The 23,926-nt window shown below is 43.6% G+C and overlaps 1 protein-coding gene across 1 annotated transcript in view; it reads right to left on the reverse strand.

The window, feature by feature from the left end:
- The window catches only part of LOC129702084 (cationic amino acid transporter 3-like), a 46,745-nt gene extending 27,955 nt beyond the window's left edge, over positions 1-18,790 (reverse strand). The window contains exon 1 of the mRNA XM_055643629.1: positions 18,654-18,790. The gene's annotated coding sequence lies outside the window, so the exon portion shown is untranslated. The remainder of the gene's footprint in view (positions 1-18,653) is intronic.
- Positions 18,791-23,926: the final 5,136 nt, after the last annotated feature.

Consider the following 23,926-nt stretch of genomic DNA (forward strand, 5'->3'; position numbering starts at 1 on the left):
GGACTGAAGTTTAGGGGTAACATGAGGGGGAACTGCTGGTGGCTGTGTGGAATGAGCTTCCAGTGAAGGTGGTGGAGGCAGGTTCGTTTTTATCATTTAAAAATAAATTGGATAGTTATATGGATGGGAAGGGAATGGAGGGTTATGGTCTGAGCGCAGGTATATGGGACTAGGGGAGATTATGTGTTCGGCACGGACTAGAAGGGTCGAGATGGCCTGTTTCCGTGCTGTAATTGTTATATGGTTATATGGTTATATCCTGTGCTACCAGCTTACATGTTCTCTAGTTTCCTCGCAAATACGTCGTGGATAGTAGATAGTTGTAGATTGTTTCTGGTGTGGAGGTAGTGCGCAGATGTAGAATCTGAGGGGAGCTGAGGGGAATGCGGGGAGAAAGAAATGGAATTAGTGCATCAAATTGCTTGATGACCAGTGAACATTTAGTGGGCTTAAGGCTATTTGACGATGACACTCTCCAGTGTGCCATGCGTGAACTACCATCATACTTTGATTGCTAATAATAGTTTCCCTCCTGGTGACATATCCCTCTGACAAACTACTAACACCCACACAGGAACTAGCTGCCTCGTTTTGTAATTGTGTGATCTCCCCTTCATTAATTCCAAATCAATAGTCTGGGCAAGCTATAACCTTACTTGGTACTGCGAAAATCCTTCATGCACGAGTCATTTTCTCGCCACATGAAAAGAACTTAAGAAAGATTTAGCCAAGAATCGCTGTGCAAGTTAGCAAGAAGGTTGTAAATCAAAGAATACCCCCCCCCCCCCCCCACACACACACACTCACACACACTTTTTAATGGAGTCGTTATTTCTTAAGAGAAATGATTTCAACAAAATGAGCCAAGAGAACAGGACTGAATGCTCCAGCAATGACATGCAGTCTTGGAACTTATAATGTAACAATGACAGCTTTATATAGTTTTTTTTTTAATGTTGTAAAACATCCCAAGGTTTTCACAGGAGCCAAATCACACAATATCTGAAAGTAAGTCACACGAGTTGTGTTTAGGAGTGAGAACGAAAAGCTCAACCAAAAAACAGAAGCCACTGTTTTTTTCAATTCCATGAACACCTCTGCTACAGTAACCAAAGCTTCCAGTTGCTATTTTTTTTAAACAAATGGGCCATTAAAAGATATTGAAACCTTTGCAACCATGCTCTCGTAGATATACACTCCAGCAGGGTAGGCTGCAGGACAGCATTTAAACATTGCTGCAGTTAATATTGCAATATACACTGCAATACCCAGGCCCAAGTTAATACCCTGCACACATTTCCTACCATTCATCAATTTATCACAAACTCCCTGGCTCGATCTAAACTTATCTGTAATTCTAAAATTATTTCCTGCCTTCACCAAAAGGCCTATTCTGCTGTGCATATCCCTTAAGGGCCTGCCGCACCAGCATGCGACTGCATGCGGCGAGCGCGACCTAACGTGGTCGCTTGCGCCGTACGGCCTCGCGGCGCCGGTCCCACTTCGATCGCCGGAGGCCTGTCGGCCCGCAGCTGCATTGAGGCCGTACGCAGCGTCTTGACGGCGTACGCCTAGCGCGTGGCGTTGCGCGATGACATCACCGCCCGGCGTGCCGTTGCGTGATGACGTAACCGCCCGACGCCGTGCGACGTCCAAATTCAGTTGGCCCGCCTCCTGCCCAGCTGATTGGTGAGTATGATGTCGTGACCAGCTCCAGACGGCTCCGCGGTTGGAAGTGGGACCGGCCCCGCGAGGCCATACGAGGCCTCAAGCCATCATGTTTGGTCGCACTTGCCGCATGCAGTCGCATGCTGGTGGGACAGGCCCTTAAGAAACTTTAAAGCTGGAACAGCACCTCTTCAAATGGAAACATTTCCACACTACATTTTTAAAGAACAAATAAACACGTTACTAAACTCCTCAATGCCATTATCCATTTAATGGGTTTGCGCACACGCTCTGAGTTTGCATGCTATTCAATCCTCTGAAAAGGTGAACTATTTGAATTAGAAGTTCTGTAGTTCATTAGTCAAGGATCAAATCATGTACCTGCTTATCTCTACATACTTATTGATGCACAATAATAATAGTTTGGTGCAAGAGTAAATTACGTTTTAGTTTCTTGCTACAAGGAAGTTAATTTAAGGTAAGCTTGTGCAATTCAGGTCATTCACTTATGGGAAATGTTACCAAACATATTTATGTTCTACCTTTAACACTTCCTCTTGAAGGTTGGATTACAATAAATTACCCAATTTATGATAAAATAACTTTTGATCCTAGTACATATTCTCAAAATATTAGATGAAAATTACTTTTTTTTTAAAAATGGAGATGGTATTTGTAATTAGAGTCATAGAGCAAGGAAACTTAGAGTCAACAGCAAGGAAACAGGCCCTTCGGCCCGACTTGTTCATGCTGGCCAAGTTGCCTTACTGAGCTAGTCACCACTTGCCTAGCCAATACATATCCTTCCAAATTCCTTCCTATCCATATCCCTGTCCAAGTGAATGCCGTAATTATACCCACTTGGATCACTTCCTCCGTTTGCTATTTACACACTACCCGTTGTGGGAAAAGGTTACTCCTCAAGTTCCTTTAAAATCTTTTCCTTCTCACCTGAAACGCATGCCCTCTAATTTTAGACTCCCCTAATCCGGGGAAAGGACTGGCTTTTCATCTTATCTATGCCCCTCATTTGGCTTAGTTTAGAGATGCAGCGCGGAATCAGGCCCTTTGACCTACCGAGTGCACGATGACCAACGATCCCCACACATTAACACTATTCTACACACACAAGGGACAATTCACTATTTACAATGGCACTGGTACAATTCATTAACCAATTAACCTAGTAACCAATTACCCTACAAACCTGTACGTCTTTGGAATGCTGGAGGAAACCGGAGCACCCAGAGAAAACTCATGCTGGTCACGGGGAGAACGTACAAGCTACGTACATACAGCTCCCGTTGTTAGGATCAGACTCGGGACTCTGGCGCTGTAAGCAATCAAAACATGTGGGGGACACAATTTCTTGGCGGCTGCACGCGCGCGCGCATGCACACACATTCGAGGCATCAGCCGTGGGCCCTGTGGACGGTAACATCAGGAGCTGACCTGGTTGATGACCGACTCCGAACTCCAGCAACAACAGCTTCGTCCGCCCTGAATCGTGGGGCTTGAATCGGCCCGTACACGGGGTCTTTTATCGACCAGCCTCAACATTGGGAGCCTCGATCGCCTCGATGCAGCAGTTTGATTTTAAGCCGCACCGGGCGCTGAAAGGCCCAGCGAACGGGCTGATTCAGCCTTTAGAGAGCGGCTGATAAAGTCTGGATTAGCATCTCAAAGCATGGGGGGGGGGAGGGACGTGTGTCCCCCATGTCCCCCCGAGAATTTCCGCCCCTGGCTGTAAGCAGCAACTCTACCGCTGCCCCACCATGCTGCCCCTCATGATTTTGTAAACCTGTAAAAGGTCACCCCTGAGCTCCTATGCTCCAGGGAAAATAATCCAGCCTCTATTTACAATTCAAATCATCCTTGTAAATCTTTTTTGCATCTTTACCAATTGAATTACATAAGTAGGGTAATGTATCATGTAACTACCCTGTTATTACTGTACACAACACTGCACCCAGCATTACCCAGCTAATTTGACCAGTAAAAATTGTAAATTTGGTGTGTCCCTGGTGTAAAGGATAGTGCTAGTGTATGGGGTCGGTCGATGGGACGAATGGTCCTGTTTCTGCGTTGTATCTCTAAACTAAACTAAGGCATGGATTACTTTGGGTTTGGGTCAGGTAGAGATTAATCTTTCTACTCATTCTTTGAATTGAAATTTGTTTATCATAAGCCAACAGGGTTGTGGATATATATAATTTAATTTGTAATGTTTACTCAGTTCCAATAATCTTTTATCGGAGTTTTGGGTTGTGCTGTTGGATAAAAGCCTAGACTGGTTCCACTCTGCCCAGCAGGGGGCGAGAGGAACATGCAGGGTGCTGGTGTCTCCCGCATCGTGAAGTGATGTCCGGTGGCTGTGCTTATAAACTGTCTATCATCACAAAAATCTTCCTTTGTATGAGCCAGGACCAACATTTTTTTCTGTTGATGTCCATTAACTTCAAATTTACCGGGCCATATCAATACTAATCATGACATCATCATTTGCGATGTAAATAAATAGCCCGGTTGCCTGGTAACCACCATTTAGTTTGCTTCCCCACTCATAGCTGATGACAGAATGGATTGCACCCAGAATACAAGATATCATAGTACTGGACATTTAACTGAATGATTTGTTTCCCATGGTCTTCAAATGGGCCATTTGACGGCCGTGGGCAGCAACAGTATTTTGAGAATGGAATCCCTTATAATTGCCATATATGCCTAGGTTGATAGTACCTGTACTCACACAAGGGCAATATGAAATCAAAGGCACCCACATCTTAGCAACATTGCATCTTTGCTCTGCGAGCTGTTCTCTGGCAAGGCCGAATGGAATGTAGCTTGCAGTCCTTGAACAAGTCACTTTGGTGACCTTCCTCAGTCAACAGTGGTCAGCAAAGTGACCTCCCTCATTCAACAATGGTCAACAAAGTTGTTGCAATCACCTCTAGCTCCAATGTGAGGTGACCAAACCGGACAAACAGTTCATTACCCTATGATTAACAATGGCTGTTATGCAAATACACAGTTCTCAGCTGCAGACAGGCCTGAAACCTGTGCCAGATTTCAGTGAAGATTTCTTTATTGAGGTACAGATGGTTCAGGTTGGGAAATGCTGTCGGCACACCCTTCTGAGACCAAGGCAAAAGCTTCCTTCTTCCGCCGTTCCTTCTTCCACCTTTGTCCCATTCCTGTTCAATCTGCCAGCCACGGTGCATTCCAAGCATCGACATAACTAAAAATAACTCGCTTGTGCAGAGGTTCGGACATCAAGAGGATGATTTTATCAATAGTCACACCATTCCCCGCAGTCTTGAAACATCACACGTTCCCTTCAGCAATACGAGTCACATTTTGTATGTTTGCGGCTACTGGGTAAGAATGGTACATTATGTGGTAAAGGACTTTTAAAAATTCCTAAAAATCAATGAACTTTGCTGTCGTTTACATTCCCTGTAACTTTAACATTCTGAGTCATTTCTTGCCAAAAATAGATATGCAAGGCTGTCAGAGAACTCGGTGCTGAAAATAGTAATCCAGCACCCCTTCAGTAACTAACCCAATATACGAGGTAACTAAACACACTGACCAATTTACTCTGAAATCACATTGATATTTTCAAGATGTTTCAGACTATCCTAATGTGAATATTTTCCAGAGCGAGACACTGAGAAATCCAGATTGACACCAAAAGCAACAATCAGTAGGAGTAGAAACTTTGACAAAATATGTTACATTCAACAGACCACTTCAACACACAGGCAGTCCCTTGTTAAACCAAGAGCATCTGTGACCTTCCTAAGTAGGTGGGGTTTTCAATGCTTCTTATTTATTCATTTTCAGGATTCGGACTTCAGTGGTAAGCCTGCATTTATTGACTATCCTTCTTGCCCCTTGAACTAAGTAATTACCCAGGGCATTTACGAATCAAACCAGAGACACAAGGATCTGCAGGTACTGTGGGACCTTCCATAATGGTGGCTGAGGAGTCATAAACTATCCAAGGCCAGCAAAGATAGCAACGTTCCTCCCTGGAAGAATATTGATGATTTAGAGAAGTTTTTAATCAACAATCTTGTAGATTTTTACAAATATCTGTAGCGTTGGTGCGATCATTACATGTCTAATTTTTTTAATTGTTAAATCTTATAACAGCCACGGATGGATTTGAACGCACATTCGGAATTGTTATTTCAGATTTCTGGATTATTAGTGTAGTAGTTTAACTGCTGCATGGCCACTATAACCCAGTACAAGTACAAATAGTCCAGAGATATTTCAACATGAAGCCATCCTACTTCTCTCCGGCAGACGTTACAAGGCCTTCTACGCCCGCACCTCCACACTCAGGAACAGCTTCATTCCCAGAGCTATAGTGGCTCTGAACCTGCCCTGCTGAGTGCCCCCCACCCCCACGGACTGTCTCCCTCGGATGGTCACGTCGCACAGACACATCTGCACTTTAGTCTGTTTGAACTGTTTTGACTATTTACCGTTGTAATGTTCTTTTTACAAACCATGTTCTCGGGGTATCTAAATCTAAATGTTATTAGTTATTTAAGTTATGACATCGGATGGAAGCTGCATTCCAAATCTCGTTGCGCTTATGTGCAATGACAATAAAATATATTATTATTATTATTATTATCCTCCATATCAGCCTCAATTCTCAGTCTTAAGTAATTTCATCAGTGAATACTGCATCAAAACCTGGTTTCAGTCAAACTAACATGCTTCATTCTTTGAGCCAAAAGTGACTACAAAGAGGATGCAAATACATTTTAACACAATGCATGGCTGTTAAGTCAAATTAAAGCTATGGTTTTGGCAAGATACGTGACGACAGACTTCAGATATTTTGCTTTTGTAATTTAAGTTGTCAGGATAATTTGATCTAAAATATAATCAATGCCTACCATGCTGATTAAACTGGATAGTTACATAGGAAACAGTATGACTAATGTTTAAATCCGGTGAGAGATAGTACTGAACTTAATTTTAATTTCAATTTTGTTATCCATTTTCAGTCCGTGACTCTGAATAGATTTTTTCCATCTAAGTGACTGACTTAATTCTAAAGAGTATTTAGAAGTTTATAACCCCCAGCAGCTCTCTGCCACAAAATGTAATTAGCAAGTAGCAACTAATATCTTATTCAGAAGCAAAAACATGTGGACTGTGTGATCGGCAGCGACTGAGTGCTCTCGTAAGGAAGGGCAAATTGCCTGAGGTACCAGAGGTGACACATCCATGATTCAGTATGAGTCAGTGCTTTCAGCAAAGGAAAACAATTCTAATGCTGGAATTATTGTAAAACCTACCAGACTGTTGATTAAAAAAACACTCTATAATTCCAGGCACAAACAGCATCTGTGAAGGCAGAAGGCAAGTCTAAGTCAGGTCGAGTCCATATATTGTGACTGAGAGGCAACAAGAAAGATTGCCAGAACATATCTACATAAAGGAGGGTGGGATAAAGACTGGTAGGCAATAGGTGGAACCAGATGGGGAGTGAGTGATGGGCAAATGGAACCAGGTGAGAGGGAAGATAAACAGAGATGATGGGGCAATGTACCAAAAGCCTTCTTGACCACCCTATCTACTGTCATCCTGCTAAACACCAATTTCAGTCACTCTCTTTGTATTGGTACTGCTTTATTAATGTCATGTGCACCTTGGCAATCATGCCTCATCACAGGTATCAATCTGCTACAACTACACTATGCTAATACCCAAGGCAAATTCTTCCTTGGGTGTGGTGACCAAAACCAAGCACCAGGTCTGGCCAAAACATTACATAATGTCCAAGAAAAAACTGGAGATGCTGGAAAATCAAAGGTAGACAAAAATGCTGGAGAAACTCAGCGGGCGAGGCAGCATCTATGGAGCGAAGGAAATAGGCAACGTTTCGGGCCGAAACCCTTCTTCAGACCGAGTTTCTCCAGCATTTTAGTCTACCTAAAACTTGACATACTACCACTGCCATTGAAGCCTGACATTCGCCTCTCAACCAGCCCCGAGGACGGATATTAAACCCCAGCCAAGCCTCCCGCATCCACACCAGTCTTCTCCACTGCCTCATGCCGGGCATCAGCCAGCCAGCGGCCGGGAGCCTGGGCCTCGAGTGCGAGGCGGTGTGCGGAAGAGCCGGGCCGCGAGCAGAGGGGATGAGGAGGAAGAAGAAGCCTCGGGCACTGGTGCTGCAACATTTTTGGAGTGCTGACATAATTCACCATTTGCTGGACCTGGAATTTTTCATTAATAAGAATTGAAGCTGGAAACAAAACGCCATGGGACCAAAAAAAGAATCCCGCAGCCGAGGAAGTCGACGACATAAAAAGGGCCCTCGACTTTCTGACGGAGGAGGTTTCTGCTATCAGACTACAGTATTTTGGATTTAGTGGAAGAGGTCAAAGTCCCGAGGTTACGAAAAACCGAGAAGGAAAAAAGGATCATCCTTCTGGAGAAACGGGTGGCTAATTTGGAGCGGTACACACGGATGAACTACATCATAGGCTGAAGACTAAACCCCGGTCATACGCCCGGGCGGTGACAACGAGGGTCGGTGGAGAACTCAGCAAGTTGGAATCAAACTCTATGGAGCAACAGGTGGCTGCCTACCTCCAGTCCAAGGGAATTGAAGTAGGCAATAACAACATCGAGGCATGTCACCCAAAAATCACTGGACCTAGCAGAATTACATCTCACCATGCTTATAAATAATATATTCACAAATGTTATGGAAGATAATAAAGTGAGCGGGTTATTAATAAATGACATCAGTGACCATTTGCCAGTTGTTGTAATCTATGACAGTAACTATAAGAAGGATAAGAATGTCGATAACCTGAAATACAAACAAGTGAGGACGGAAGAATCTATGAATGCATTTAGAAATAAATGGATCTAGAAACTCGTTACCCTCAGTATTTACAAAAGCACCCTACATCTCATCACACAATCATCTCCCCGCTACCTTCAGGTAGAAGGTACAGGAGCCTGAAGACTGCAACGTCCAGGTTCAGAAATAGCGTCTTCCCCACAGCCATCAGGCTATTAAACTCAACTGAAACACTAATAGACCATTATTTGTTTATTTTCACTTTATCTGCTTCTCTATTGATGTGTGTATATATTTATATAATGGTGTGTAGACACACTGATATGATATGTTCGGTATTCGTGCCTACTACATTCCGTTGTGCTGATTTAAAGCAAGAATTTCATTGTCCTATCTGGGACATATGACAATAAACTCTCTCCACTTGACTTGACATGCATATTGCAAAAAAAAGGGCCATAAGAATAGTTAGAATGCAGGATTTTGTGAACACACCAACTCTCTGTTTTTAAAGTCAAATGCCTTGAAGTTTATGGATCTAGTAGAATTTAATACAGCACAAATAATGTATAAAGCACAAAATAACTTACCACTAGGTAATATACAAAACATGTTCTTTAACAGGGAGGGTGTATCAGAACTTGAATGAGGAGGAGGACTCAAATGCAGGCTCAGACACAGAGCAGATCAGTTTTCGGAGTTTAATCGGTCCAAGTTGGTACACAGGTAAGCAAAAACGGAGGCAACAGTACAATCAAGGAGCAGGCAAAAACAGTGGTCGAAAAACGCAATGGTCGAGATAACAAGGTCAAAAGATTTCTAGAGCTGGCACGAGGTGATACAAAGTAACATACACAACGAACTGGCAATGAGAACTTCTTCTTCTTCTTCTTTGTGGAGTTTTACGGCAGCCGGCATCCGCAATGTTGCATTGCTGCCACCTTCTGGCTTCATTCCACAGTACTCATGTCTTTACATTAGATCCTTTTTATAAGGCCAGAGGCCCTCAAGAAATCAAACAACAACTTTATTCCTTTTCCTTTCCCTCCACACTCTAGAATGTTCTTTACTGATATTTCTGTCAATCCAATTTTCCTCATTTCAATGATCATAAATCCTCTTTCTGTCTCATATCTCCTACATGCAACTAGGGCATGCTGAACTGTTTCTGGTTGATGGCATTCCTCACACAGCCCAGTAGGGTGTTTTCCCAATATTTTTAATGTGCTGTTCAGGTGAGTGTGTCCTATCCTCAATCTTGTTAATACTACCTGTTCCCTCCTGTTCCCCCCTCTTCTTGCTGTAATGCCCACTCTGTTTTGTAGCGAATAGAGGTGTCTCCCCTTTGTCTCCTGTTCCCAGTATTGTTGCCATTCCTGATTTATTTTCTTCCACACAATGTGTTTTCCTTCAGATTTGGATAGTTGTAAGTTTACCTCTATGTTTCTTTTTTTTTTAAGCCTCCTTTGCTAATTTATCCACCTTTTCATTCCCTAGAACACCAATGTGTGCTGGGACCCACAACAAAGTCACGTCACTGCCCCTCCTTGTCACTTGGCTTAATAGTAGCAGGATTTCATAAACTAAGTCAGGCCGCCTATGGGATGCACCAGACCCAATACTCTGGATTGCAGATAATGAGTCGCTACATATTAATACTTTACATGGTTGCATCTGTTCCATCCACCGAACTGCCATCAAAATAGCGTACAGTTCCACTGTATATACTGTCAAATAGTTATTTGTTCTTTTGTAAAGCTCAACATTCATCCCCTGGACTACCACAGCCGCCCCTGTTGTTTCAGCTACTGGGTCCTTTGATCCATCTGTGAAAATTAAGAGGTGTTCCCTGTATCTATTATCTATATGGTTATGATATTCTGTCTTTAGGTCTGAATTTTTGTTCCTCCTTTTTGCCTCCCATATCTCCAGATCAACTTTTGGGATGTTCAGTAACCATATTGGCACAGATGGCCACAATACTGCAGGGCAGAACTCTTTGTCCTCTACTCCCATGTCCCTTGCCACAACTCCTCCAACCCAGCCGAAGCTTCCAGACTGAGCCACCCCTCTCTCCCAGCATTCCTGTACTACCTGTTTTGTTGGGTGGTTCTCTCCATGACCCTTAAGGCTTAGCCAGTAATTAGCCATTAGTTGTCTGCGGCGCAGTCTCAACGGCATCTCCCCAGTTTCCACCTGTAGTGCACATACAGGTGACGTCCGCACACCTCCTATACAGATTCTTAGAGCTTCCGCTTGGACTTTGTCCAACTCGGACAACACTGACTTAGATGCTGACCCATAAGCTATACTGCCATACTCTAGTCTGGATCTGATCAGTGATACCTAAATATGTTTAAGAGATAATACATCTGCTCCCCACTCTAAACCTGCCAAGCATCTCATTACATTGATGGCTATTTTGCATTTTTCAATTATTTTTGTAATGTGGACCCTCCATGTTAATCTGGAGTCAAAATGAACCCCCAGGAAACGGAAATCTTTTACTCTTTCCAAATTGTTGCCGTATAGTTTTAACTGGACATCCTCTTTAATTTTTTTCCTTGTGAAAACCATTGTCTTTGTCTTCTCTATAGAGAATTTAAAACCCCATTTCCCTCCCCACTCTTCCACCTGGGCTATCCCTTGCTGTACTTTTTTCCACGATAAAATCTATATTCCTCCCCCTTCTCCATAGGCTGCCATCATCTGCAAAGAGCGATCGCCCCATCTCTGGTTGAATGTTTGCAAATATATCATTGATCATGATTGAGAATAGGATCGGGCTTATCGCACTTCCCTGGGGAGTTCCATTCTCGACTACACATTTACTAGAGATGTCTGACCCTATTTTAACTTGGATACTTCTACCGTTGAGAAAATCCATTATCCAGTTAAAAATATTTCCTCCTACTCCCATTAAATGCAGCTTTATTAGAAGACCTTCTCTCCACAACATATCGTAAGCCTTCTCTACATCAAAAAATATGGTAACTACAGATTCTTTTTTGACTTGTGCTTTCCTTATATCATCTTCCAAGCACAGAACTGGATCATTAGTACCTCTCCCTTTTCTAAAGCCACTCTGATAATTAGCCACTATACCTTTTTCTTCCATTAGATGCATTAATCTTTCATTTACCATTCTTTCCATCAGTTTACACATGTGTGCTGTTAAAGCTATAGGTCTATAATTTACTGGATTACTTGCATCTTTCCCTGGTTTTCTAATAGGCACAATGATTGCTTCCTTCCACCTCTCCGGTATTCGCCCTTCTTCCCACACCTTGTTATATAGTGCAAGTATCTTTTGGAGTCCCTCCTCACTTAGATGCTTTATCATTATGTAACAAATATCATCCTTCCCTGGGGCTGAGTTCTTACACTTGGCCAGAGCTCTCTTTAGCTCCCCCAAATTAAATGGAATATTGTACTTGTCCTCTGTGATACCTTTCCTTTGTAAGGCCTCAACATTTTCCTCTCTTGTTCTTTCCCTACCTCTTCTTCCTTCATCTGATAAGTTGTGGGAGCTGTGAACCCTACTAAAAGTGTTAACCATTAGTTCTGCTTTGTCTTTATTTGAGACTACAGTTTGATCTCCATTTGTTAGGATAGGATAACTCCACTCCCTTTTATCACCTTCCATTTTTTTAATCATCCCCCATATCTCCCCTACCTGTGTTGTGCTTCCAATTGAATCACAATACTTCCTCCAATATGCTCTTTTTGTTTGTCTTATAGTCCTCCTTACAATTGCCTGAGCCTGTTTGTAATTAATCATGTGTTGGTAGTTATGAGTTCTTTTTAATAATCTGAATGCTCTGTTTCTATTCACCACCGCCTCTTTACATTTATTGTCCCACCATGGCACAGCTTTCCTTTTTGATCTTCCTTTACTTTTAGGTATGGAAACTAATGCTGCTCTTTTGATACCTTCTGACAATTTATTCTCAAAGCTTTCTATATCTGTCTCTTCTTGTATCGGTTTTACATATCTATCACTTTCCTCCTTAAATTTCTCCCAATTAGCCTTTCCAAAAACCCATCGTCCACTTCTGTTTTCTTTAATCATAATTAAAGTAACATTTATTTTGCATAGCACAGGATGATGATCACTTCCTATGGTACCCTTTTCATATACAGGTGCACAGCCCTTTTATCCAATCCTTGGGACCAGACACTTGTAAGATTTCGGACATTTTCTCGATTTCCGAATGGAAGATTTTCCTAGATTAGGTACCCTGGTCTTTTCCCTCGGCTTGAAAAGTCATACAGATTCCTCCCCGGATAATTCCTCAGAATCATTGTCATAATTGTTACTTTCCACTTAGTTTGGAGGGATTTTATGTGGTGTTTCTGTGGAGTAGGGGTGAAGGGGGATTCTCCTCTTAATTCTTAGTCCCCCACCTGGTCGGTTCTTGGCCCTCTCCCAACCTCGCGGAGCTGCTCCCACTTCGTTCCATCATCTAGCCCGCCACGGGCTTTCATTCCACTTTTTATGCTGACGTCCCTTTAATATATGTTGGAGCTCCGACCCTCTTGCGGCAACTCTACCCCTGGCCTGCGCGTCACTCCAAATCCAGCGATGCTCCCAAGACGCAGTCTTGGGTTTTGGCGGCCACAGACTCCGGAGCTTGCCGCACGGTTGACTAGCACTCCCTCTATGCATATCAAACCTTGCCCACTCCCCTAGGGATTCCCAGCGTGCGACGCCGCCGACACATCCCGACATTCGCGTTGTTAAACCTGGGGCGTTTTCCGGCTGAGGCCGCTGCTGGATTTAAAGCCCCTCTGCAAGCCAGGGGTAGAGTTAATTTCGCCTTTGTACAACTGCCCGGCGCCGCCCGCTGCCCCACTGTATGTGGGGCGCTGTCGGAGCTTACAGCACGCCCGACCCAGGTAAGTACATTGACCCTCTCCCCGCCTCTCCGACCACCGTAGGGGACTAAAATTAAAGTTTTTCCCCTTTTTTTCCTTCACATAAAATGGATAACTGACTAAACATTTAAGCAATGATTTACAGATAAATTTAAGCGTCTCCTGGTCTCCGGGGAGGAGGCAGCCGCTACAGTAGTACAGACCTGGGTTGACTGTGGGTCGTTTCGGGTCAAGTTTGGCGCCAAACGCGAGCTTTGGTGCGCAGACGACATCCTGGAAAAAATGGCCGGTTTTCGGAGTTTTTCGGTTTCCGGAACACCGGATAAAAGGTTGTGCACCTGTACTTCCTAGTCACATTTAGCAGCAATCCTATTAGAAACAAGTGTAAGGTCCAACACAGACTCCTTCCCTGTCCTAACATCTACCCTGGTCTTCTTTCCATCATTTAGACATACTAGGTTACCATCATTTAATAATTCCTCAATTACCTGCCCATTATTATCTGACTTTCCACTGCCCCATAATGTATTATGTGCGTTAAAGTCCCCACACCAAATAACATTAGATTTGCTCTGGCCTTCTACTTCCTGTAACTTACTGACCTCTAATCGCTTACATGGATTATAGTAATTTATTACCACTATTTTCCTCCTCTCAGACCATACTTCTATTACCACATATTCCTGTTCCTGCCCAATTCCTAATACCCTGTATGGTATCCCTTTTTTAATGAAAGTGGCGCAACCCCCTCCTCCCCCATTTCCCCTATCACATCTCACTGCAACATAATCATATAGAACAAAATCTAAACTTGGTTTCAACCAGGTTTCCTGGGTACATACAATATCTGTTTTTTTTCCTTCCTACTGTCTATGAATTGCTTAAAGTCTTGCCCATTGGCTAACAAGCTTTGTGCATTCCATTGTAGGATTAACATTAATATTATTAACCCACACATGTTGACTCTTGGCTCGCCTGGATACTGAGACCATCATGTATTTCCTCCCACTTCAATCCTGCCATGCCCAAGTGGTGGACTGCAGCCTTTACAATGATTTGGATCCTTTCTGTTTTGGATTTTACTTCTGCTGTCGCATTTATTACTCCTGCTATAAATATAACCAGGTTTTTCTTTTCTTTCCATATACTCTTTTCTTTTTCTTTTATTGTCTCCATTATGCCCACATCTTGCTCCCTCCTGATCCTTCTTTCATTCATCTGTTTTGTAGGGTCAGCCCTCTTTGCTGCCTCTGCATAGGAGACCTTTTCCTTCACTCTTATGTTTTGTACTTCAGCTTCACGTTTCATCACCTCACAGCCCCAGTAAGCCACACTATGCTCTCCTCCACAATTACAGCACTTTGGTCTGACCCCCTCTCCACACTGACCATATTCATGGTCCCCACTACACCTTGCGCATTTCCTCGCCCCCTTGCACATTTTAGCTATATGCCCAAATTTCTGACATTTGAAGCACCTCATTGGTTTGGGTACGTACTCTCTTACGCTATATCGCATGAATCCAAAATGGACCACTTTTGGAAGGGATTCTGTCTTGAATTCGACCAGGACTGACTCAGTTTCTTCTTTCTTTGCTCCTTTGGTCATTCTTTTGGCACTCATAATTAATTCACATCTCTTTCTGAGTTCCTGAACCAGTTCACTCATATTAACTTTGAGAGAGATTCCATAGATAACCCCTTTACACCCTGCCGTCCTCCATTCTCCCACTCTCACTACTTTGATTATTTTGGTTTTGTCAATCTTGTTCATTTTCATTGCCTTTTCAACTTAAGCCTCACTGTTGCACCCTATTAGCATGTTTCCATCCTCCAGCACTCTTGCATACTTTACTTCCCCAACCTGGGCCCTGATTATTTTTGTCAGCTTCAATGGCTCTATCTTCTTTACTCCTCCTTCTCCTTCAAACCTCACCACTACATTTAACGAAATTTCCTTTTCTGGTTCCTTGTCTTCACTCTCCGATCCACCAGTATTGTTTTTCCTTCTTTTACGGCTGCTCTTCCTGGGACTACCCCATGCTCCCACGGTTTCCCACTCCTTCTCAACACTTTCTTCGTTATCCTCTCTTCCAGTGGCCTCCATACCACTAGATCCACTCTCTCCCTGCTCTCCCATCATTTTGTAACAGCAGGGAATAGTGCCAGAGCACCGTTTACCGGACCTATACAGGCCGTCGGCCGATACCCCGATACAATATGCCCTCCGCGTCTGCGACGAGCCGCTGCTCCACCTCTGGCAATGAGAACTAAAACACAAAGGACTTAAATACACAGACTAACAGGGGATAACGAGACACAGGTGAAATACATCAGGGCGGGGCCAACAATCACACGAGGGGAAACGACATGACAGGAAATGGGACCTGAAACTAGAGGAGATGTGAGACACCAAAATAAAACAAGAATGCAAACAATAATAATAAAAACAATAGGGTGATTTCACGAAAGGTCATTGGAGAGTAGATCCGCACCAACGTGACCGAAAATCTCAAGTGGAGGACATGCTATACATCCGGTACATGTTAGTGAATGGGAAAACACGCACTTTCACACCCGTTAAAAACATCGAAGACAGTTTTTGAGCTGCAATTTACTGTGCCAGTCGGGGTGACCGTGAGGCACAGCTACCTAAATTTACAGTCCAAAAAAAAGATAGAAACTAAGGTAATTTCAAGAGGGAGCTAAAGGTGCAAATCCAACGGAAATGCTTATCGGACATTTGCCGTGGAGATTTAAAGATCCAAAATATCGGGAATTATCGCGTTTGCTCGCTGCATTTCATCAAAAGTAAGGCATTATTGACTTTTTTATCTTTATTGATGAAATGCAGCGAGCAAACGCGATAATTCCCGATATTTTGGACCTTTAAATCTGCACGGCAAATGTCCGCTGTTCACTTCCGCTGGATTGGCACCTTCAGCTCCCTCTTTAATTTACCTTAGTTTCTATCTTTTTTTTGGACTGAAAATTTAAGGTAGCTGTGCCTCACGGTCACCCCGACTGGCACAGTAAATTGCAGCTCAAAAACTGTCCGTTTTCGATGTTTTTAATGGGTGGGAAAGTGCGTGTTTTCCCATTCACTAACATGTACCGGATGTATAGCATGTCCTCCACTTGAGATTTTCGGTCACGTGGGTGCGGATCTACGCTCCAGTGACCTTTCGTGAAATCACCCTATAAGAAACAGAAACTAGATCAAATGTGAGACCTGACAGGGTGGTTATAATTTGAGTGGGAAGTTTAATTTATAGAAACTTTGTGTGGACAGCTCGATTGTAATCATGTTAATATTTTCACTGACTGGATAGCATGCAGCAAAAAAGCTTTTCACTGTACATATGACGATAATAAACTAAAATAAATTAAACATAATTTCAGAAAGATATCCTGAAAATCTACACCAAGATATAATTTACGCAAGTCATTTTTGTCCAAAACTGGAGTTGGATTTGGTACTGGAAAATGTCCTGAATATTTTCTAACCTGGCAGGTCTAGTGTATCAGCAACATACAGTTCTCACATGACAAACTGATCAAATATTTACACTAAACAGATTACCATTTCCACTTCCACATGTGGCACTGGTATCAATAATATAATTAATTTAAGATTTAAATATCACAAGCATGTTTGCAACAGAAAACTAAATCAAACACATATATTGCCTATAAACCCTGGTTCGGCCGAAAGGCTATATTTGTAACTCTAAAAATCGAACAAGTGACGTGACTGTAGCTTGTTGCGCTTGGTTTGTATACATGGTGACGCGAGAGCTTCAAACTTTAATTTCCACGCTTGGAAATTGACGTACAGAGCCGCTAGTTTGACTTCGTCAAAGTAGGGTCTCGACCCGAAACGTCACCCATTCTTTCTCTCCAGAGATGCTGCCTGTCTCGCTGAGTTACTCCAGCTTTTTGTGTCTATCGCGAGTTTGACTTGTTCTTCTTTCAGAAGCATACCGCAATTCCAGTGTATGACCAACACTGACTAACTGGGTGGGGTATTCTTGGCTTTTATTCCACTGTTATCCATTTAAGTACATTTTCTGTACAAATTGCCGTGTACGTCAGGAAATCCGGGGGCGGTAACATTGCTTGCATGGCCGAGAACCCAGGGCACCCCCTTGTCTTTCCCTCCCCCTCATCTCACAGCACATATCTTTCTCTCTCCGCTCAGCACCCTGCATGAGACACTCCAAATTGTGCAGACAACATGTTGGCTGTGAGATGCATTGTCCGGTCCATTCAAACACTCCTCTTTGCTTGTCCTCCTGGCCCACGAGGTGGCGGTGGCTTGTTTGAACTGTTGCATCAGTCAGACACTTTGGAGATGGAAAGCTCAAAACAAACCTGACGGAAATCGTGACCCGCGTCGATGTCTCTGCGTGGGTGGGTGGGTGGGTGTGAGGGGGCGTTTTGTATTGTAAAGTGGCTGATTATCCTGGTTGTGAGGGTTGTTTGGCCTGGACTCAAACAGCGACGAGGGGAAACCCACAACTTTGAACAAACAGGCTGGCTGATGCAACACACTGCGTCTACACATCCCTCCATTACTTGCCCCCTTCTCCAGGCCCAAATTAATGCCTCCTTCCCCTTCACACAAAGGGGCAAATAAACCTGGTATCTTATCTTTATATCCCTCTTCCCTCCCCTCAACGACACGGTAGGACTTTATTCATCCCGTGAGGTAAATTGTTGTGCCAACAGTCACAAGGGGTACACACGAAAACTTGAAATTAAAATTAAATTAAAAGTGGGGGTGGGGGAAAGAGCGCCGAGTGTGAGGAGACAACCGGAGTAACTCGATCTCCCGGCACGTTTTTAGTCTAAACTTCCCCTTCCCTCCCTCCCGGCCGGCTGTTTGAATGAATTATGTTTTATTTACAACGCAACCGTCAGGATCATACCCCGAACCAGAAGTAAGATAAGCGAAGTGTGAATGAGTCGCATGGTGTCATTTAGGCGGCAAACTCACATTAACTCCCTTAAACTGCACTAAATGTCTGATCCGGGATCATTCACGTGTTTCCCAAAGCCGGATTAATCCGTAGTATTTTAATTGACATGATCCAATGTATTTACTATCATTTATCGACCCCATTCATTCGCGCTTTGTTTTCCCGCGTCCCAAAACAGCGATTATTTATCCAACATCCCCTTCCCCCTGAAATCTAATTTCATCGGCACAATGTTCAGGATAAAACGGTGTCACCCCGATTTCTGAGGCGACGTGAACTCACTGTTTAGCTTTGCCGGGATGAAGTAGCCAGGGAGTGAGTGCAATGCAGTCCGCTCCGCTCCGCCTGTGTGAATGAAGTGAAGCCGAGCGGCTGCTGCTCACTGTCACCACCAACACCACACGTCACAGGTCTGTGTTGCTGGAAGTGTAGGGTGTGTGTGTCTGTGTCTGTGTGTGTGTGTGTGTTTTTGTGTGTGTGTGTGTGTGTGTGTCTGTGTCTGTGTGTGTTTGTTTGTGTGTATGTGCGTGTTTTGTGTGTGTGTGTGGGGGGATATGTAGATATGTATACTAATCATCTCTCCATCTTCGTATGCTGCATGAGTAACCTAGATGGTGTAGTGCCAGTAATATGTTTGTGGCTGCAGGATTCAGCTATCCTAAGACATCACACGTGTAAATTCATTTGCAGGATAAATGACTCTAAAAATGTGCTTATTGTGGCCTTGGCAAACATAAGGGTTAGCACTACACGCTACGAATCCCAGCTGTGGAGACACTGGTATCGTTGTCTCGTTGTAGGACATTGATCATTCTTTTAATCTGGATTTTTAACTTATGTATTGGGTTTTTAAAAAAATATATAAATTATGATGTTTTTATGTGATTATACTAGGATTTTATATGTATTTTATGATATTTAATATGCAATGCATTTTTTATGTAATGTTGCCACTTGTCTGGACCTTGAGTCCGTAATAAAGTTTATTATTATTATTATTATTATTATTAATCTCCTCCTCTGTCAAGGGATATGGGGAGAAGGCAGGCACGGGTTATTGATAGGGGACGATCAGCCATGATCACAATGAATGGCGGTGCTGGCTCGAAGGGCCGAATGGCCTCCTCCTGCACCTATTTTCTATGTTTCTATGTCCGTATGTGTGTATACTATATATACACTACATATATACTATATACAATATATACACTACATCTATACAGTACACTATATATATATATATATATATATATATCTATATATATATCTATATTACTAAATCTCTGTTCTTGACCGCTTTTGGTCTTCTGTGCTGCGATTTCCGAGAGAACGCCGCCACCTACGGCCGTCATTTTGGCCACCTCGCTCAGAGCCCCCCTCCGCCGCATGTGTGCCGAGGATTTTTCCCATCGATGAAAAATGACAGAGATGTTAATGTTTTTACAAAATTATAACCATATAACATATAAATTCCCCATTCTCTCTGCTGCCCCTGCTGGAGGGAGGGAGAGGGATTATAAAACCAGGAAGTGGTATGCCTCAATCAATCTCTGCAAGTGGTGTGCCTCAATCAGAGCTCTGAATAACACTGAACAAATATCTCTCCAGCTGTGAGTACCCATAATGTGGTTTGAAAATGAAAATATGGTTTGAGGAAAAACGCACTGCCTGCAAATGGTTGTTTGGGTTGAAGTAAAAAGGCACCCTCTCTCTCTCTTCCCTCCCTCCTCTCTCTCCCCACCTCTCTCTCTCTCTCTCTCTCTCTCCCTATCCCTCTCTCTTTCTCTCTCTCCCCCCCCCCCTGTCTCTCTCCCTTTATCTCTCTCTCCCACTCCCTTTCTCCCACTGTCCCTTTCTCCCTCATCCTCTCTCCCTCCACCCCTCTCTCTCCCCCATTCCCTTTCTCCCTCCCTCTCCCTCTCCCCCCCTCTCCCCCTCTCTCTCTCTCTCTCTCTCTCCCCCCTCTCTCCCCCCCCCTCTCTCTCCCCCCCCCTCTCCCCTCTCTCCCCTCTCCTCTCTCCTCTCTCTCTCTCTCTCTCTCTCTGCCCCTTCTCTCTCTGCCCTCACTCTCTAACCCCCCCCCCTCTCTAGATGTGACTGCAAGTTGGGGGCTATGCGTCAGTAGATAGGGTGGTTATGGGGTAAAAGGAGCAAATTAATAATATTAATATAATATCAAGGGGGGTAATTAGCAGGGGGGGTAGTTAGTGTGTGACGCTGCATGCCGCCTCCCCCCCCCCCCCCCACAACCGCACGTTGGGGGAACAGAGCCAACGGGTCTGCTCTTGGTCTAGTATATTACTAAAAGTCTGATCTTGACCGCTTTTGGCCCACTGTGCTGCGATATCCGAGAGAATGCTGCCACTTACGGCCGTCATTTTCGGCCACCTCGCTCAGAGCCCCCCTCCGCCTTCCTGGACCGGAGGATTTATCCCATCGATGACAAATCAGAGAGCTATTAATGTTTTTTAAAAAATCACCATTCTCTCTGCTGCCCATGCTGGGGGGAGGGACTATAAAGCCAGGAAGTGGTGTGCCTCACTCAGTCTCTGCAAGATGGATGAAGCCAAAGGGTCACGTCTCTGAGCTCTGAATAACACTGAACACATGTCTACTCAACTGTGAGTAAAAAGGCACTGCCTGCAAATAGTGTTTGGGTGCTTTGGCTTGAAGTTAAAAGGCACTACTTACTGCAAATGGTGGCTTGGGTGCTTTGGGTTGAAGTTGAAAGGCATTACTTACTGCAAATGGTGGCTAGGGTGCTTTGGCTTGAAGTTGAAAGCCACTACTTACTGAAAATGGTGGCTTGGGTGCTTTGGCTTGAAGTTGAAAGGCACTACTTACTGCAAATGGTGGCTTGGTTGCTTTGGCTTGAAGTTGAAAGGCACTACTTGCTGCAAATGGTGGCTTGGGTGCTTTGGCTTGAAGTTGAAAGGCACTACTTACTGCAAATGGTGGCTTGAGTGCTTTGGTTTATGTAGCTTTGGCTTATGGTGCTTTGGAGCATGGATAGATATGTCCCTGTACATAAACTCACAATAGACCTATAGCCCTTTACTGATTGCTACACGTTCTTGCAGTTGTAAGCAGTATAACAGCATAGCTTTAGCGATTCAATATTAATTTCTTAGTGTCAGTTAATGTCAATTAGTGTGTGCATGCATATTGGTCATTCACCGTCTCTCAGGTTATGGCATGCTGTTACGTATTGTGCACCAAGATGTCTGTCTCTCTGTCTGTCTCTCTGTCTCTCTCTGTCTCTCTCTCTCTCTCTCTGTCTCTCTCTCTCTGTCTCTCTCTCTCTGTCTCTCTCTCTCTGTCTCTCTCTCTCTGTCTCTCTCTCTCTGTCTCTCTCTCTGCGCCTCCTCTCTCTCTGTCTCTCTCTCTCTCTCTCTCTGCGCCTCTCTCTGTCTGTAAACGTCTGAAACAGGGTCCCAATCCAAAATGATTATTAGCCAGTCAGCTACCAAACATTTACAGCTTGCTTAAATTAGTAGCCAGTCAGTTGCAAAAAAACAAAGAACACAATGTGCTAGAAGGCTCCGAAACGTCACCTTTCCATGTTCTCTCGAGAAGCTGCCTGACCTGCCGAGTTACTCCAGCACTCGGTGCCCTTTTGTGTATTAACCAGCTTCTACCAAACATTGACAGCCTGCTTGTACAATGTGAAGTTTACAGCGAGTAAATCAAACCACTCTTCCAGCTTTTTTCCCCTCCCACCCCTGCAATCAGCCTGAAGAAGGGTTCCGACCCGAAACATCACTTATCCGTGTTCTCCAGGGATCCTGCCTGACCCGCTGAGTTACTCCAGCATTCTGTCCCTTTCCTTGGTTAAAAAAAAACAGTATCTGCAGTTCCTTATTTCTAAATCTAAAATTTGTAGTGATGGGCTGTTGGAGATGGTACTATCAATCCAAATTAGAGGCAAGTTATGGAAAGAGATACATTCGGGCAGGTGACCCAAAACAAAACAGGATCAGAGTAGGTGTTAAAGAAGGCAGTAGAAGTGTAGAGGGTTACGAATAGAAACCCATGGATTTGGTTCCTGGCAGCTGAAGACACTCTTGGGATTGTAAAGGGGGGAAGCCCTAAGGATCTAAAATTGGAGAGGTTGAAAAGTTCAAGGTGGTGTCAGATATGGGCAGACATGGATGAATCTGGAAACGAGGTTGCAATTTATTTTTAAATTGTATATTATATTAAATTGTATGTGCAGTATATAATGAATTTCAAATGGAACTGGAAATTTTGCAATCATGAGCAAATATCCCCATTTCTGATCTACCATGGTGGGAAAACGAACACTTCCAGATTCAGGGCCACTTTCTTCCCAGCTGTTATCAGGCAACTGAATCATCCCACCACAACCCACAGAGCAGTGCTGAACTACTATCTACCTCTTTGGTGACCCTCGGACTATCCTTGATCGGATTTTGCTGGCTTTACCTTATACTAAACGTTATTTCCTTATCATGTATCTTTTTACTATAAATGGCTCGATTGTAAAAATAAGTATTGGCTTTCTGCTGACTGGATAGCACGCAACAAAAGCTTTTCACTGTACCTTGGTATACATGACCATAAACTGAACTGAACAAGGTTAGAGAAGAAGCAGTTGATATTGTCAGGTCTGAGATACTACTCTGATAAAATCCAAGAGATATTCTGGAGCTAAGATAATCGATTTACTTCAAACACAATCAACTTCCTGTGAGGTTGCCTCCAACCAGTGGGGAGTTTATTGTTCTCTTGATTTCCCCTGAGGTAATTTAGCTCGTCATTGGTGGTTTGATGTCAAGGACAGTCATTCTTGCCCCTGTCATTCGCTTCTCATCTTTGAAACCAAAGCTGCAATGATCCTGTGGAACCCAAACTGGTGCAGAAGTGCACCTTGTCACAGTGTTAATGGCAACTCGGAAAATGTTGCTGATGATTGATTGCAGACAAATTGTGTGGTAATTGGTTAGATTGGATTTGTCCTTTTTTCTGAATACAATCTTATTTGATTTCTTTCCAGTGGTCTGCTCGCCTCAGGATTTTGGTTAAATTTTCATGCCTCCATTTCTGAGCTTAATTTTTATTCCGTTTTTCTCTTTTTTCACTGTTTGCTGAATATCCTGAGCATGGGAAAATGTAGTACACAATAGAGGGCACACAGATGTTGGTGTTTGAAGCTAAGTTCACTACAGGAGCATTAGAACATAGAGCAGTACAGCACAGGAATGGCCTACAATGTTTGTGCCGAACATGATGCCAAGTTAAACTGATCTCATTTGCCCGTACGTGATCCATATCCCTCTATTCCCTGCAATTCCATGTGCCTATCCAAAACCCTCTTAAATGCCACTGTTGCATCTGCCTCCACCTGGAAATGTGTTCCAGGCCTCCACTTGCCCTGCACGTCTCCATTAAACTTCTCCCCTCTCACCTTATATCTAAGCCCTCGAGTGTCGGACATTTCCACCTGGGAAAAAGGTTCTGACTGTCTACCCCATCTATGCTTCTCATAATTTTTATATACTTCTATCAAGTCTCCCCTCAACCTCTGACGTTCC

This window comes from Leucoraja erinacea, chromosome 12 (assembly GCF_028641065.1).
Source record: "Leucoraja erinacea ecotype New England chromosome 12, Leri_hhj_1, whole genome shotgun sequence".
Lineage (NCBI taxonomy): Eukaryota > Metazoa > Chordata > Chondrichthyes > Rajiformes > Rajidae > Leucoraja > Leucoraja erinaceus.